Here is an 18,496-nt window from a genome sequence, read left to right on the forward strand (position 1 = left end):
TTTTTATTTTAGTAGTTTATATTTTGAATAATTAGCTACTCTTGGTGCTTCTGTAGATGAGCTTGCATGTTAAATTCTTAGAGTTCTAAGTAGTTTGAATGCTTGCTATGGCCTCTATGTATCCCTATGAGTAGTTGGTATCAATTTTGTGAAGTTTTGTTGAGAAAAATTTGTGGACTAAAAATTTCAGAAATTTTGTTCATAGGAGAAGGATGAATATCTTTAGGAAGTTTGCTTCTAAGAAGAACTCCAAGGGTGTTATTGGAGGGTCTTCTGACAGTGATCTCCATCCTCGGAGGTTGGCGGAGCTACGGCCGTGCGAATGGCCGCATACCCAATTCATGGAAGAGGCTGGAATTCTTCAAGAGTTCACACAATATGTTGCTAATGCCGGCCTCACTGACTTCATCGCAGATGAGTGTGAACAGCATCAAATCCTCACAAACATCTTTGTTCAAAGTTTTACTTTCCTTCCTAGGAATAATCCTCCTGAAGTGAGTTTTGATTTATATGCTGAAAACCATCATATACCACTTACTGAATTTTGCGACATATGCATGATCCCTTCTGATGGGAGCTTAGCCGAGCCTAGGCCGGCTGAGTTTGAGGCCTTTTATCACACTTTGATAGTGAGAGATGAGAGAGGGGTGTCAGTTATCACTACCACTGGCTTGCACTTTCCTGCAGTTCATTACTTTGCTCTTTTCATTGCAAAATGCCTGCTTGCTACAGAGAAGGTGGGTGCACTCAGTTCACCAGACCTTGCTGTTTTACATCGTGCACTGGAGGACGACAACACTTATAGCTTGGGAGCTATAGTGGCTCGTCGCCTCCACATTAATAAATCCAAGGGTAAAAATACATGGTGGGATTTTTGCTACTCGTTTGGTGGCTCACTTTAATGTTGAGATACGCCATCATGATTACCCTCTGAACAAAGTTTATCTAGACCGCACAGCCATGAATCACCATCATTTCATTGATAAAGAATCTCCTAACATCCCTATCCATATAACCTGGTTTTTAGCATTGAAACTCGTGATATTATTCTATTGCCTGCTCCTGCTTTGTTTGATTCTGTTGCCAAGGGCGGATATAGGATTATGCCTGCGGACATCATCGCCTACCGGAACGCTCAGGCTACTGCGGAGGCAGCGGAGGAACCTCAGCAGTGGGATGAGTGGATGCCCGCTCCTCAGTACCCCTACTACCATCCAGGCTACTAATCGACTACCAAGTTAGGCCAAAAGCCTAAGCTTGGGGGAGTACGTGTTCTCACCGACATTACATTCATGTCCACTTATTTTCATTTGTCGGTGTTCACACTTTTTCATTGTATCATCCATGCTTAGATTTATTTTCTTGCTTTCTTTTTGCGTGTTTGAAAAACCTTAGAAAAACAAAAAAATAGTTGTAGTAGTTTACTTTCTATGCATGCTTAGTAGTAGCACTAAAAAGAAACCCAAAAAGATTTCCTTGTTCTTCTTTTGCTTGGTGGGAGCTTTCCCGTGTAAATAGTTTTTCTCGTTTTTGCTTTTCCCTTTTATCTGCTTGTTCAAGAAAATCAAAAACTCCAAAAATATTTCAGTGTGTTTCTCTGAATTTCTTTTCTTTTTATTCGAGTCTTACCGAGGAGAAGACCACGATGAAAATGTTGAGTGGCTCTCATATGAATAAATGTTAATCTAATAAAGAGCCCATTTTACCTTGTCTTCTCTTGTTGAATAAAATGTTTGCAGATTCTAGCTTAGTCCACGGCCACTATTATTATTTTCATATCGTTTGGTCGTGCAAGTGAAAGGCAATAATGATGATTTTCGATGAACTGGCCGTGGTAGAGAGAAACGGGTGTGAACTCGACTTGTTCTGTTTGTGTAAATATGTTTAACCTAGTATCCATGATTTAGCCCATTATGATTAAACATGTTTACAATGACAATTAGATATTATAGTTTCTCACGCCATGCATAAGTAGCTAGGAGTGGATAATGATTTATCTTGGATATCAACATTGCGTTAAAATGATTGTGATGTAGTATGATGATATGGTATCCTCCTCTGAATGTTCGAGTGGCTTGACTTGGCACATGTTCATGCATGTAGTTGAATCAAAACCAACATAGCCTCTATGATATTTATGGTGTTCATATCCTACTCATGCTAGTGTCCAATGTTACTTATGCATAATGCATGTTTATGACCATTGTTGCTCTCTAGCTGGTCGCTTCTCAATCTATTTGCTACCCTTCGCCTGTACTAAGTGGGAATTCTGCTTGTACATCAAAAACCTTGAACCCAAAGTTATTCCAGATGAGTCCACCATACCTACCTATATGCGGTATTACCCTGCCGTCCTAAGTAAATTTGCATGTGCCACCTCTAAAAATTTCAAATAAATATCCTTTTTGTGTGCCTGGATCATTCATGGAACGACAGGAGGTGGTCGGTATCTTCCATGCTAAGCGAGTTATTCTCAGGTCGAGTGTTTATTCACTCGCCATCGCACGAGAAAAGGGCGGTAATAGGGATGTCCAGTCCCAAACTGCAAACAGAAAAAAGTTAATCTCTCAAATAATCAAACAAAAACTCCCAATGGAGTCAAAACCTTTACTTTTATCACTTGGAAACGCCACTAGCGTGCTTAGCATGGAAGATATTGATAATTGATGGTCGTGAAGTAAATGGGAAGGGTGAATGTCTCAAAATATCACAGCATGCTTAGGTCCCATGGAAGAAATGGGAATGAATTTTTCGGGGTTCGTTTGGCCTTTTTGTACATTAACTGGGTTTCTAGGTATTTTATGTGCATAATTCAAATTTGAACTACAAGCACAGGCTCCAATGCACTAAAGTTGGTTGAAAAATCACATGTGTGTCCTTGGGTGAATTTCTAGGTCCCATGCAAGAGATGGGAATGAATTTCAAACACCAGGGCACTGTTGATTGCCGCAAAAACGTTGAGATACCTGGTTTTTAAATTCTAGTAAATCCAAAACTCGTCTGAAATTCATGAAACTTGGCATGCTATCATGCAGCGGCATCAACATGCCGTGGTGAAAATTTTGTCCCATTTGGGGCAGGTTTGGGTATAAGCTTCTCACAAACTAGAGCTTCTCACAACAAGCATGATGGTTTCGATAGGGAACGTGCCACCTTTGGGGACGAGACGATATCCGTTGCCTCTTATTGCTTTCAAAATTTTTTCTAGTGTCAACATAGAACAACAGGAGTGTTGTGTTCAATCTTGGAATTTTTCGGGGTTCGTTTGGCCTTTTGCATACATTAACTGGGTTTTCTAGGCATTTTATGTGCATAATTCGAATTTGAACTACAAGCACATGCTCCAATGCACCAAAGTTGGTTGAAAAATCACATGTGTGTCCTTGGGTGAATTTCTAGGTCCCATGCAAGAGATGGGAATGAAATTCAAACACCATGGCACTGTTGATTGCCGGCAAAACGTTGAGATGCCTGGTTTTTAAATTCTAGTAAATACAAAACTCGTCTGAAATTCATGAAACTTGGCATGCTATCATGGAGCGGCATCAACGTGCCGTGGTGAAAATTTTGTCCCATTTGGGGCAGGTTCGGGTATAAGCTTCTCACAAACTAGAGCTTCTCACAACAAGCATGATGGTTTCGATAGGGAACGTACCACCTTTGGCGACATGACGATATCCGTTGCCTCTTATTGCTTTCAAAAAAATTCTAGTGTCAACATAGAACAACAGGAGTGTTGTGTTCAACCATGAAATTTTTCGGGGTTCGTTTGGCCTTTTTATACATTATTTGGTTTTCTAGGCATTTTATGTGCATAATTCAAATTTGAACTACAAGCACATGCTCCAATGCACTAAAGTTGGTTGAAAAATCACATGTGTGTCCTTGGGTGAATTTCTTGGTCCCATGCAGGAGATGGGAATGAAATTCAAACACCAGGGCACTGTTGATTGCCGGCAAAACATTGAGATGCCTGGTTTTTAAATTCTAGTAATTCCAAAACTCGTCTGAAATTCATGAAACTTGGCATGCTATCATGCAGCGGCATCAACATGCCATGGTAAAAAATTGTCCCGTTTGGGGCAGGTTCGGGTATAAGCTTCTCACAAACCAGAGCTTCTCACAACAAGCATGATGGTTTCGATAGGGAACATCCCACCTTTGGGGGCGAAACGATATCCATTGCCTCTTATTGCTTTCAAATATCTTCTAGTGTCAACATAGAACAACAGGAGTGTTGTGTCAATTTTTGTGATTTTTGGGGTTCGTTTGGACATTTTTATGGATTAACTGGGTTTTCTAGGCATTTTATGTGCATAATTCAAATTTGAACTACAAGCACATGCTCCAATGCACTAAGGTTGGTTGAAAAATCTAATATGTGTCCTTGGGTGAATTTCTAGATCCCATGCAAGAGATGGGAATGAAATTCAAACACCAGGGCACTGTTGATTGCCGACAAAACATTGAGATGCCTGGTTTTTAAATTCTAGTAAATCCAAAACTCGTCTGAAATTCATGAAACTTGGCATGCTATCATGGAGTGGCATCAACATGCCGTGTTAAAAAAATTGTCCCATTTGGGGCAGGTTCGGGTATATGCTTGTCACAAACCAGAGCTTCTCACAACAAGCATCATGGTTTCGGTAGGGAACGTCCCACCTTTGGGGACGAAACGATATCCATTGCCTCTTATTGCTTTCAAAAAATTTCTCGTGTCAACATAGAACAACAGGAGTGTTGTGTCCATTTTTGGGATTTTTCAGGGTTCGTTTGGACATTTTTATGCATTAACTGAGTTTTCAATGCATTTATGTGCATAATTCAAATTTGAACTACATGCACATGCTCCAGTGCATATAAATTGGTTGAAAAATGAAATTTGTGTCCTTGGGTGCATGCTTAGGTCCCATGCAAGAAATGGGAATGAATTTCAAACACCAGGGCACCGTTGATTGCCGGCAAAACATTGAGATGCCTCGTTTTTAAATTCTAGTAAATCCAAAACTCGTCTGAAATTCATGAAACTTGGCATGCTTTCATGGAGCGGCATCAACATGCCGTGGTAAATTTTTTGTCCTGTTTGGGGCAGGTTTGGGTATATGCTTCTCACAAACCAGAGCTTCTCACAACAAGCATCATGGTTTCGGTAGGGAACATCCCACCTTTGGGGACGAAACGATATCCACTGCCTCTTATTGCTTCCAAAAAATTTCTCATGTCAACATAGAACAACAGGAGTGTGGTGTCAATTTTTGTGATTTTTAGGGGTTCTTTTGGACTTTTTTGCATTAACTGAGTTTTCAATGCATTTATGTGCATAATTCAAATTTGAACTACATGCACATGCTCCAGTGCATATAAATTGGTTGAAAAATCAAATCTGTGTCCTTGGGTGCATGCTTAGGTCCCATGCAATAAATGGGAATGAATTTCAAACACCAGGGCACCGTTGACTGCCTACAGAACATTGGGATGCCTGGTTTTTAAATTCTAGTAAATCCAAAACCCGTCCGAAATTCATGAAACTTGGCATGCTATCATGGAATGGCGCCCGACGTGATGTGGTATTTTTCGTGTCCATTTTGAGAGAAGGCGCACTCGAATAATGACAGCCAACAAAGGCATTTTGAAAAAAATGGCTGCCACTTAATATCTCAAGCGTTTGTATAATTCAAAACGTGTGCGTTCTGTTAACCATTCACGTGAGGCCACGTGTCTTGGTTTTAATGGCTGTAGGAGGTGCCGTGCGGACAACTGCTTGACCTTGACTGAACAGGAGACGTGCAAGCGCACGGTGCGTAGGCTGACCGAGAGGCGTGCAAGTTGTCCTCCAATGCGCAGGCTCACTAGGAAGCGTGCGAGCTTTACGCTGCGCAGTATCACTGGGAAGCGAGCCCTTTGACTTCCATGGCCGCCTGCCTTCTGTCGGCGTTCTGGGAACAGGGGTCCCTAGACTTGCCTGCCTGCGGCCCATGGCGTGGCTCTGCAAGCGGGCCCGTACGGCCCATCTTCACCGACAAGCATTCCAGACCCTCGCGGGGGGCCAAGCCTCGTGAGGCAGACGACACAAGACCTCCTCAGGAGCGGCCTCACCAGGTTGGCTCGCGAGGGGCGGAGAGATCAAGGCAAGGCAAACCTCGCGAGGTTCTTGTGACGTGAGCCATGACGACCGAGACCAGGCGGGCGCCAGCGCGCGCAGTGTCCTTGTTTCCTCTTTAGTGCTAAGGAGGCAAGTGCAGGCGCGGGGTACCGAGGCGTCAAGCAAAGGTTTCCATATCAGTGCAACGAGACCAAGACCAGCAGGACGGCAAGACGGAGGTCACCATGGAGCCCAAGATGGCATCACCACCAGAGCCTTTTGCAGGCGAAGACTGCTTTATTCAGGATAAGCTGTACTAGCTGTCCCCTTTCAAATTGGCCGTTGTTGGCTCCCTTCCCGCTCAATATTTGGGGAGGACCAGGGCCTCTATAAATAGGACTAGCCACCATAGTAGGGGAACGAGACGGAACTAGATGGAATGAGACTAAACGAAGCCTCAGGCATATGATCTTGAGCCAATCCCATAGCCACACACCGAGCACAAGAACACCTCAACCTCAGGAGGCTGTTCTTCCCCTTGTAACTGTTCATCCTCAGCCCGAGAGGCAATCCACCACCACACACTGGAGTAGGGTATTACACCACAACGGTGGCCCGAACCAGTATAAATCTTGTGTTCTTTGTGTTGCGAGTTCGTCGAGTTAGCCCTTGAGATCTTAGCAAAGCTAGGACGTGGATCGGTAGGAGGAAGAACTTCGCGCGCACCCCAGTGTTCGAACCTTAAGGGTTTTGCCGGAACCCATGATCCGACATTAGGCGCGCCAGGTAGGGGTGCGCCGAAGCTTCCTTTCCGTCGCTCCGTGTCCCGTCGCTTCATCGTTTCCATGGCGGACGCACGCCGCGCTCGCGCCGAGCGCCGGGCTGCCCTCGCCACCCGCGTTGCTCAGACGGCTCCCGTCGATGGGCCACCCCATCGATCTCCGTTGCCTGCCGCCAACGCTGCCACTGGCCCGGTGGGGAACGAGCAGCAAGCATCCTCGCGGCACCCCTCGGTGCGGCGGGACAGCCGCACCGCCACTCCATCGCTGACCCCGGCCGGTTCGTCATCCCACGCTCGTCGCGCTCCCGTGGACGCGCAGGCCGCTCTGTGCTTGGCGCGCGAGCTCCTGCGCTATGCCCCGTCAACGACCTCTACGAGGACTGGCTCGACCACATCGCCGATCTTGTCAGCGCCGCAGGGGGCTCTCCTGCGCCGTCCCTCTCGCTGCCTCACTCTCCACCAGCTGTGGGCGGTGTGGCCCATGGAGCGCCTCCACCACCTCTACCCCAAGACGGCGCCTTGGCGCCAAGGTGCGTGGCCCCACAGCATGACCTGCCGTGTCCGGCGCCCGCGCAAGAAGAGAGAAGCTGCCAAGAAGTCCCTCGACCGCAAGAAAACGCTCAACCGCTTCCTGCACCGCCGCGTCAGGATCGCTTGCTGCAGCAGGGCCGCGCGCCGCTTGCCGTGGCGGCGCGCGGGCGACAAGACCAAGCTCCACCTCCAAGACGGGCACCGGTGACCACGGCCGGCTGCCGCGCCTTCACCCCCGAGCTGCGTAGCGTCGCCTGGCCGGGCAAGTTCAAGCCGGATCTGCCTCCTCGCTACGACGGCACCCCCGACCCCGCGGAGTTCCTGCAGCTCTACAAGCTGAGCACTGAGGTGGCCAATGGCGACAAGAAAGTCATGGCGAACTGGTTCCCCATGGCTCTCAAAGATGGTGCCCGCTCCTGGCTCCTCAGCCTGCTTCCAGGTTCGATCTCCTCCTGGGATGGGATGCGCAACCGCTTCGTCGCCAACTTCCAGGGCACTCGCGACCGCCCTCCGGCCGTGGGTGACCTACGCCGCGTCAAGCAACAACCAGGAGAGACCCTCCAGAAGTACATCCGGCGCTTCAACAACGTTCGCCTCAAGATCCCCAAGGTGATGGACGAGGCCATCATCTCCGCGTTCTTTCATGGCGTCCGTGACGTCAAGATGAAGGAGGAGCTCGCCACCCACGAGGAGCTCTGCACGTCCCTGGAGTTGTTCAACCTGGCGACCAAGTGCGCAAGAGCTGAGGAGGGGCGCCTCTCCCTCCTCGAGCTCCGTGCTGCAGACCCGGAGGAGAAGAAAGCCAAGGCCAAGGACGTGAAGCGCAAGGGAGTAGCCGTGCTCGCGGCGGAGCCGGACACCAAGCGCGGCAGAGACCAGCCTGAGTCATCCAAGAGCAGCCAACCGTTCTGCGCCTTCCATAACCTGCATAGCCACAACACCAGTGACTGTCAAGAGCTCAGAGCCATTCGAGAAGGACGCTTCGGTCGACGCCCCGAGCGCAACGACCGGGGTTACGGCCGAGGAGGAGGACGTGGTGGCGGATGCTGGGATGACCGTGGCCCGTGCCAGGAGTGGCGCGACCGGCCTCGTGAGGACCGCTGGCAGGATCAGCCTCGCGAGGGTGCCTGGAGGGACCAGCCTCGTGAGGATCGTCCTCAGGGAAACGCCGGTCTTCCTCCACTACCGCCACCACCAAGAAGGAATGACGACCACCATCAAGACGAGGGGGCTGGGGGCTTCAAGGAGCCGCGTGCTATCGCCTGCATCTTGGGCGGAGCTCAGGCCCCAGCCTCACAGCGTATCTTCAAACAGTTTGCTCGTGAAGTGAATGCAGTCCTCCCCAAGCTCGAAGCCATGCGCCCGCTCAGATGGTCCAAGTGCGCCATCATGTTCAGTTCGGCAGATCAGCTCAAGTGCGCGGCTACCGCTGGTGCCCTCCCAATGCTTTGTTCCCTAGTCATCATCAGCAACGTGCAAGTCACCAAGACCCTCATCGACGGTGGCGCATGGCTCAACGTCCTGTCCATTGATACGTTCGACAACCTCCAAGTACCGTATGACCAGCTTCAGCCCACCAAGCCTTTCTCAGGAGTGACCGACGGCTCCACTACCCCGATAGGGCAGGTCCGCCTCCCTGTCACCTTCGGAGAACGCAACAACTACCGCACCGAGCTCATCGACTTCGACGTCGCCCACATCCGTCTGCCGTACAATGCCATCCTCGGGTATCCAGCCCTGGCCAAGTTCATGGCGGTGACCCATCACGGCTACAATGTCCTCAAGATGCCAGGAAGCGGCGGAATCATCACAGTCCCGTGCGAAGAAAGAGACGCGGTGTGCTCCCTCGAGCGTGCCTTCCAAGCTGCAGCAATCGACGACCCCGACAGGAAGGGCGAGTGCCCTCCTCCAAGAAGAAGAAGCAGCTACGCCGTGCAGGACCTCAGGAGGGTGGCGTCGCGAGCGAAACCTCGTCAGGATCAGCGCCCGCGCCTGGGGCGCCTCCCTCCATCGCATAGGAAGGCGTGCCCGGCGCCCTTCTCGGGCAGGGCTCGGGGGCTCTCTCCTGGAGGGCCTCAGACCTTGCCAACATCACGAGGGAGGTGCTCGGGCACCACTTGGAGGCGTGCTTCATGGCACGTTTCCCTCAGGAGAACACAGGGCGAGGAGCGCCCACCGCTCAGGAGTTCATCACCAGGACCACTCAGGAACTGCAGGACGCAAGGGCCATGCGCGGCGACCGCCGCTCATCAGGCGCAGCTCCCCATCCAGGCCAGGATGCCGGGCTGCACGTCTGCATCGACGTCCCAGGGCTCAACAGGGCCGCATCTCAGGAGCTCTTCTGGCCTTCGCGCGTGGGACACTGCGAGGGTCCTCTGCACAGCTACGTTCGCATGCCCTTCGGCCTGCCGAGCGTGGCGTCCGCCTATCAGCGCAACTTGCGGCGCGTCCTGGCAACTCAGGAGGCCAGGCACCACGCCGTCCTGAGGGAGATGGAGACGGTCCTCAAGGAACCGCCTGGACCCCCAGAGCCTCCCGAGGCTCAGGGCCCCAGTGGCTCGTGAGGAGCGACCCCTTCGCCGCGTACCTTTAGCTGCTCCAACATCCCTTCATTGACAGAACCAGGTGACATTTTCCAAGTTTATTTAGCTGGGAGCGCCCCCCGGGCTGCATCATTCCCAGGCCGTGTGGGTCCGTCCCTGTGGCATGCATCCCTTTTCATGCCTTTAGCTTACCTTGATAGGGGCGCCCCTCGGGCTGCATCATCCCCAAGCCGCTCGGGCCTGACCCAGTGGCATGTATCCTTCCTGCGTTTACCTGAGCTAGCTTGCTTTCCATGCTTAATCTATCTATGACTATCACCTGTTTGACTCTCACCTCCCACGGGGGCTACTCACGCTGGCACGGTGCTTGTGCATGGCTCTGTCCCTGCAACATCGAAAAATCTGAGCGGTCGAGCTCTGGCTCGCGGCACGCCCCGCGCACGCCACCTCACCAGGCCCTCAGGGCCTTTGTTTCCTCGCGAAGCAACCAGCGGTGGACCGGCAACCATAATGACGAACTGCGTTTCTCCTTGTGCTGGCTTGCAGGAATCTCATGAGAATGACAGCAGGCGGCACCGCGAGCTCCCCCTTCTCCAATGCAATCCGCTTGCGCGTTAAAAGGGGGGCTCCTAAGCATCATGACTCAGGACCTCGTACTGGCTCTCCAGCCCTCACCCCCTGGCCTTGACCACGGCACGCGACCTGGCATACCAGCGGCGGCTGAGCTCACTCGAGGGCCGGGACCTAAGGACGCAGAGCATGAAGGAGCATGGAGAAGAGGGGGAGGCTCGCGTGGACCTGACCTAGCTACGCATGAACATGGCGCATTGCGAGGAATCGACCCCGAACCGCCAAGATAAGTTTCGCGCTCAGATTGGCTAATCGTTGGAGCCTAGGGGTCACACTCGCCGCAGCCCTGTTGCGGCAACGTCGCCTCCCTTTCTTACCTTACCACGGCTGCTTGAGCGCTAAAGGGGACCTCCTGAGCATCGCGCCTCAGGAGCTCTTACTGGACCTCGGGCACTCACCTCCTGGCCTTGACCACGGCACGCAACCTGGCATACCAGCGACGGCTGAAGCCTACCTGGGGACCGGGACCTGTCAGCGTAGAGCACCAAGTCGTCCCGAGGTTGGAAAGGGGAGACCGATCTGAAGCAGGACTTGCGCTCGCAAATTTTCATAACAAGGATGATATCAACAAAAGACATTACAGACCCTTTACATGCCCCCACGGGGTACTCCTTGATTCCTCGCAGGGAACAAAAGACAGGAACTTCGGGAATCCTAACTACACGCTCCTGCGGCCGACGCCATCATCAACAGTGGGCCACGGGAGTCCGGCGCCAACCCCATCCAAATCAGCGACGGCGGCGGCTGGACGCTGCAGCTTTGCTCCGGGCGCGGCGAGAGCTCGGGGGCACATAGCTATCGTCGCTCGTCTCCGGAGTCTCGTAGAGCTCAGGAGAACCGCTGGACTCCCAAGAGTCGCTGCTGCTGGAGTAGCCATGGGCCGGGCGCGCATCGTCCTGGCGCTCCCCTCCAGGGCAGCACTCCAGGCGGTGGCCCTCTGCATCGAAGACCTTGAAGGACAGTGTGGAGGCGCCGTCATAATCGAAGTGGATTGGAAGAGCGCCCTCCGCGCGGCAAACTCGGGCGACCTCACCCCAGCCGCGGGTCATGAAGATCTTGCTGGAGGAGACCACTTCAACCTCTGCTCCGGTCGCCGGAGCGTCGCAGTCAGCATACTGCAACCAGAGCTCGAGGGATCCCCTCGGCGGCATCACGTCGGAGAAGAACCGCGGGAAGCGGATCCAAGTGCTTGGAGGCATCACTACCCACAACACGAGTTCACGAGAGGAGTCCGCAGCGTGGATTCCAGGGGCGACGGCGCGTGTCTCCACGGCGCGGCGGCCGTGGTCGCGGCGCGGGCGGCGCCGCTCGTCGTTCCTTCCTCCTGAGCCCCCGGCTTGGGCGTACAAGGGCAGCGGATACCCTGGAGGCGGCCATTCGCACCAGGGCCTCGTCACCTCCGCCCTCACGACAATGTCATGGCGGTGGACTGGCCTCTTCTTCGGTGGAAGCGGCCCTGGCTCATCGCGGGGAGCCTTTCCTTTCTCCTCGGCGGAGAATCTTCGGATCGGCGCCATTGGAATTGCTACTAGCAGTGGAGCAAGGAGGAATAAGCGAGAGGAGCGGGAAGAGATGGGCGACGGGGGCTCTGCCCCCCTCCCCATTTATAGCAAGAGAATGCCAACCAGCGCCCCCCATCATCACAGGTAATGATGGTTTTCCCTTGCATGTCGCAGGGACTTGTCAAGTCAGGCAGTTGCCGAGGCAGCGTGGGGAAGCGGAGACGCCCACGTCCAATCAACCGCCACGCGTCGACCAAGGCCGTAGGCTATTGGGGCCGGTGGCGCTCCGCACTTGACCTTTTGCTTCGCCTCGAAGCCAAGCCCGAGCGCGCCTTGGGCACAGGGGCTACTGTCGGCGTTCTTGGAACGGGGGTCCCCAGACTTGCCTACCTGCGGCCCACGGCATGGCTCTGCAAGCGGGCCCATACGGCCCATCTTCACCAACAAGCATTCCAGACCCTCGCGGGGGGCCAAGCCTCGCGAGGCGGACGACACAAGACCTCCTTAGGAGCGGCCTCACCAGGTTGGATCGCGAGGGGCGGAGAGATCAAGGCAAGGCAAACCTCGCGAGGTTCTCGTGACGTGAGCCATGACGACCGAGACCAGGCGGGCGCCAGCGCGCGAAGTGTCCTTGTTTCCTCTTTGGTGCTAAGGAGGTAAGTGTAGGCGCAAGGTACCGAGGCATCAAGCAAAGGTTTCCATATCAGTACAACGAGACCAAGACTAGCAGGACGGCAAGACGGAGGTCACCATGGAGCCCAAGATGGCGTCACCACCGGAGCCTTTTGTAGGCGAAGACTGCTTTTGTCAGGATAAGTTGTACTAGTTGTCCCCTTTCAAATTGGCCGTTGTTGGCTCCCTTCCCGCTCAATATTTGGGGAGAGGACCAGGGCCTCTATAAATAGGACTAGCCACCATAATAGGGGAACAAGACGGAACCAGACGGAACTAGACGGAATGAGACTAAACGAAGCCTCAGGCATCTGATCTTGAGCCAATCCCTAGCCACACACCGAGCACAAGAACACCTCAACCTCAGGAGGCTGTTCTTCCCCTTGTAACTGTTCATCCTCAGCCCGAGAGGCAATCCACCACCACACACAGGAGTAGGGTATTACACCACAACGGTGGCCCGAACCAGTATAAATCTTGTGTTCTTTGTGTTGCGAGTTCGTCGAGTTAGCCCTTGAGATCTTAGCAAAGCTAGGACGTGCATCGGTAGGAGGAAGAACTTCACGTGCACCCCAGTGTTCGAACCTTAATGGTTTTGCCGGAACCCATGATCCGACACCTTCCTCTCCATTAATGGCGCCCGAGCCGCTGTTTAATACGGGTGGCCTTACTTTTCGCCTCCCATTCTCCTCCTCCCCGCAGACCTCCACCGCCATGGCGCAGAATGATCATCTGCCACTAGTCTTCAAGTTTGGTGAAGTCGACTCCGAGCCGGAGGAGATAGAAAATAAGGAGGAATGGCGCCTCATGGACATGGCCCAGAACGAGCTGGCTGCGGCAGTTGCTGCCCCCACTCCCGTTCCAGCTCCCATCCCCGCGCCCGTGCCAGCGACCATCCCCATAGCATTGACGGGCTGGTCGCCGAGCACTACCGCAGAGATGGAAGCCGCGGGCGTCAGCGAGGTCTCCGCGGACCCGCGCGAGCTCGTGTACATGCCAGCGCCAGCGCCCGTTGAGGGAGTCCTGGACTAAGGGGTCCTCGGGCGACCGGCCTATTATCAATGGGCCGGACTTGTGGGCTGTGAAGACATAAAAGCCGAAGACTATACCCGTGTCCGGATTGGACTCTCCTTGGCGTGGAAGGCAAGCTTGGCGACCAACTATGAAGATTTCTTCTTATGTAACCGACTCTATGTAACCCTAGATCCCCAGGTGTCTATATAAACGGGAGGGTGTAGTCCGGAAAGGATATACTCATTACCCTAGTCATACAGGCTAGACTTCTAGGGTTTAGCCATTACGATCTCGTGGTAGATCAACTCTTGTAACACTCATATTCATCAAGATCAATCAACCAGGAAGGAGGGTATTACCTCCATAGAGAGGGCCTGAACCTGGGTAAACAACGTGTCCCTGTCTCCAGTAACCATCGACCCTAGACGCACAGTTCGGGACCCCCTACCCGAGATCCGCCGGTTTTGACACCGACATTGGTGCTTTCATTGAGAGTCCCACTGTGCCGTCAACGAAAGGTACGATGGCCCCTTCAATCGTCGATATGACGCTGTCCAGGGAGAAACCTTCCTCGTATTCGGCGGCTTCGTACTGCGGGCCAACTCGTTTGGCCATCTGGAGCAGATCGATAGCTACGCCCCTGGCCACCAGGTCAGATTCGGAAGCTTGAACTACGTCGCGGATATCCGTGGAGACTTGATCTTCAACGAATTTGAGACCACGGCGATCGCTCCCCCTCGCTCCAATGAACATGACCTAAATCTATCATCGGACCACATCCAGGAGATGGTCCCCGTTACTGCTTTGGCCTTAGATCCGGAGCGGATCGTGCCATCCAAAGTCATAGGGTCCACGGCGTTGGAGCTGCACACGGACTCAACCTCATGCAATACCCGCGTTACCGGAACCCCGGAATCGTCTCCGGCTATAAATTCTGAACTACGTACGCCTGCGGATGCCGAACTTGATTGTTTATCGATCTTTGAATTCGGCGCCGTAGACATCTTTCAGCACTCACCTTTGGGCGATGTGCTGAACTCTTTTAAGAACCTATCCTTGGCGGGGGACTCACAACTGAACTATGTCCGGTTCGAACTAGGGGTTGAGGACCGAGAATTTAGCTTCCCACCCGCCACCCACTTCATAGCCACTGTCAAAGACTTAACCGACGTGCTTGATTACGGCTCCGAAGACACCGACGGTATGGACGACGATGCCGACAAGGAGCAAGGCCAGGATCCGCCATTAACTGGACGATGGACGGCCACTTCCTCATATGACGTCTACATGGTAGATACGCCGAAAAATAATAGCGGCGATGAAAAGGAAAATCCAGCAAAGGAGGAGCCTCCTAAAACACAACCAAAGCGCCGGCGTTAGTGGCGCTGCTCTAAATCCCGCCGCAGCAAGGATAGCAACACTGGCACAGGAGACGACAACACTCCGGATGGTGCCGAAGACACAGAAGAACCCAATGAACAAACCGCCGAGCGAGATAATCGGGAATTAGGGCATGACAGCCCTGACGAACAGGCCATGGAAGAAGACTCGGAGGACGATAGTTACTGTCCGCCCTCCAAGGAGGAGACGAGCCTCGGCAACGAAGACTTCATCGTGCCTGAGGAGCCTCTGGAGCAGGAGCGCTTTAAGCTTCAGCTCATAGCCACTTCAAGGAGCCTGAAAAAGAAACAGCAGCAGCTTCAAGCTGAACAAGATCTGCTCGTCGACAGATGGACTGATGTCCTAGCAGCCGAAGAATACGGCCCCAAGCATCCAGCCAAGAGTTACCCGAAGCGCAGACTGCTACCTCAGTTTGATGAGGAGGCGCCGGAGCCCATACCTCCCTCGCGCAATGCGGAATGACCACCACGTGGTCGGGATAGTGCGACGGACCGACCACCCCGCGGTCGGGATAAAACGGCAACTCAGGTCGAACAGCAGCCCGCCCCACCGCCTCGTAAAAACAGAGACAAAACAGCTCGGGACTATACATATGACCTTCGACAGGACCTGGACAGTAGAGCAGGACACACAAGATCGATCTACGGATCGCGAGGACGTGCCTCGAGACATGATGATGACTACCTATTTGGACGTGATAAACCTAACCACGTCTGGGCCGAATGCCGCAGACGGACTCCATCAAAGCTAGGTCGCAATGTGGCCCGATATAGAGGCGTCGCACACCCCCTTTTCTTCACCGATGAAGTAATGGATCACGAATTCCCCGAGGGTTCAAACCCGTCAGTATCGAATCATACGACGGAACAACCGATCCCGCAGTATGGATCGAGGATTTTATTCTCCACATCCATATGGCCCATGGAGACGGCCTCCACGCCATCAAATACCTCCCACTAAAGCTAAAAGGGCCAGCTAGACACTGGTTAAATAGCCTGCCTGAAAATTCCATCGGCAGCTGGGAGGACTTGGAATAAGCTTTTCTTGACAACTTCCAAGGCACTTATGTCCGGCCACCAGACGCCGATGACTTGAGTCATATAGTTCAACAACCTAGAGAATCAGCCAGAAAATTCTGGACTAGGTTCCTAACCAAAAAGAACCAGATCGTTGACTGTCCGGATGCCGAAGCCCTAGCGGCCTTCAAACACATCATCCGTGACGAATGGCTCGCCCGCCACCTCGGCCAAGAAAAGCCGAAATCCATGGCAGCCCTCACGACACTCATGACCCGCTTTTGCGCGGGTGAGGATAGTTGGCTGGATCGCAGTAAAAACACAGCAAATGAGGCAGGCCCCTCCGAGGCCAAAAACAGCACCGGCAAGCTCCGGCGCAATAGACGCAAACTCCGAAGCAATGGCGATAACACCGATGACACTACAGTTCACGCCGGATTCAGTGGCTCCAAGCCCGACCAGCGAAAGAAGCCCTACAAAAGGAACAGCGAGGGACCGTCCAGCTTGGACCGCATACTCGACCGCCTGTGCCAGATACACGGCACCCCAGACAAACAAGCCAATCATACCAACAGAGATTGTTGGGTTTTCAAACAGGCCGGCAAGTTAAATGCCGAGAACAAGGAAAAGGGATCACAAAGTGAGGACGATGACGAAGAGCCCCGGTAGCCGAACACTGGGGGCAGAAGAAATTTCCCCCTCAAGTCAAAACGGTGAACATGATATATGCTACACACATCCCCAAAAGGGAGCACAAGCGCGCACTCAGGGACGTCTACGCGGTAGAGCCAGTCGCCCCAAAATTCAATCCCTGGTCGCCATTCTCGATCACCTTTGATCGTCGAGACCATCCAACTAGTATCCGTCATGGCGGTTCGGCCGCACTGGTCCTTGACCCAATCATCGACGGATTTCACCTAACACGAGTCCTAATGGACGGTGGTAGCAGCCTCAACCTGCTCTATCAGGATACAGTGCGGAAGATGGGCATTAATCCCTCACGAATCAAACCCACAAAGACTACCTTTAAAGGAGTCATACCAGGAGTAGAGGCCCGTTGTACGGGGTCAATCACACTGGAGGTTGTCTTCGGTTCCCCGGACAACTTCCAAAGCGAAGAGCTAATCTTCGATATCGTCCCCTTCCGTAGCGGCTACCACGCACTGCTCGAACGAACCGCGTTCGCTAGATTCAACGCGGTGCCACACTACTCTTATCTCAAGCTCAAGATGCCCGGTCCATGCGGCATCATAACAGTCAATGGAAATACAGAGCGCTCCCTCCGTACAGAAGAGCACACCGCCGCCCTAGCAGTAGAGGTACAGAGTGGCCTTCCCATGCAGAAACATAATCCGGCTGCCGAGCCCCTGGACATTATTAAGAGGGTCCGGACTACACTGCAACAGGACAGCTCGGCTCGTCAAGAGCTCGATTAGCAATTCGGCCTCCGTCTCAGTCCCAATGAGGTAGTGGCATCCGTACCACGCGTACATAATTACGCACTCAAAATTCCATGGGCATCGACGAAGGCACAGCTAGCTCGTGATCCATAGTTTGGCTAGACCGATCCTAGGCTCACATATAACTTCACTATTTTATTTTCCCTTTTTTCAGGTTTCTTTTATACCGATCCCCTTCGACGGCCTAATTACTGGTCCTGTCAAAGGATATGTACACCAGGATGGCAAGAAGCACAAGTGTACAGGGGAAGTTCTAGAGGTCAATCTAACGATTACTCTACTTGTTTTCAGGACCCACACGCAGCTCGCCTTTGCTTGGGGCATGTTAAATAGCCGGTTGCTTAGCGCACTATTTGTATCAATGCGCTTTGACGCATTAATCCAATTATAATGCTAACAGTTCATGGCCCAAGTTCAAGGGCCCCAGATACTACCCATGCTCTCTTTCTGTTTTCCTTTATTACCTATCTTCTAGCATCTGTACACTTTGGTACGTCTCATATTTGCCAGGGGCTCCTCACCGCCCCATAATATGGCAACAAAGTCCGACCACTTCTTATAGATAAGTTCGGCACCCCAAATTTAGCATTATATGCATTGGCTCCGAATCATGTCTTTGGTCAATAGTTGGGTTGCCCGGCTCCTGTGCTTGCTACCCTATGTTCCGCTACATCGGCTAGGGTAGTAAAGGGAGAACTACGCGATTGTGCCCTGGTCTAAACCGGATGAGCACCTCAATAGAGAAAGCCGAAAACTGACTGTCATGATGCAGCGAGAGCCGGTTAGCTGTTCGGAGGTCACAAATCGTTGGAGATTTTTTCCCGCATTCCGCGAAGGATCGGTACTTCCCGATCAGACGCCGAC

Source organism: Aegilops tauschii, chromosome 3 (assembly GCF_002575655.3).
Source record: "Aegilops tauschii subsp. strangulata cultivar AL8/78 chromosome 3, Aet v6.0, whole genome shotgun sequence".
In the NCBI taxonomy this organism is placed as follows: Eukaryota; Viridiplantae; Streptophyta; class Magnoliopsida; order Poales; family Poaceae; genus Aegilops; species Aegilops tauschii.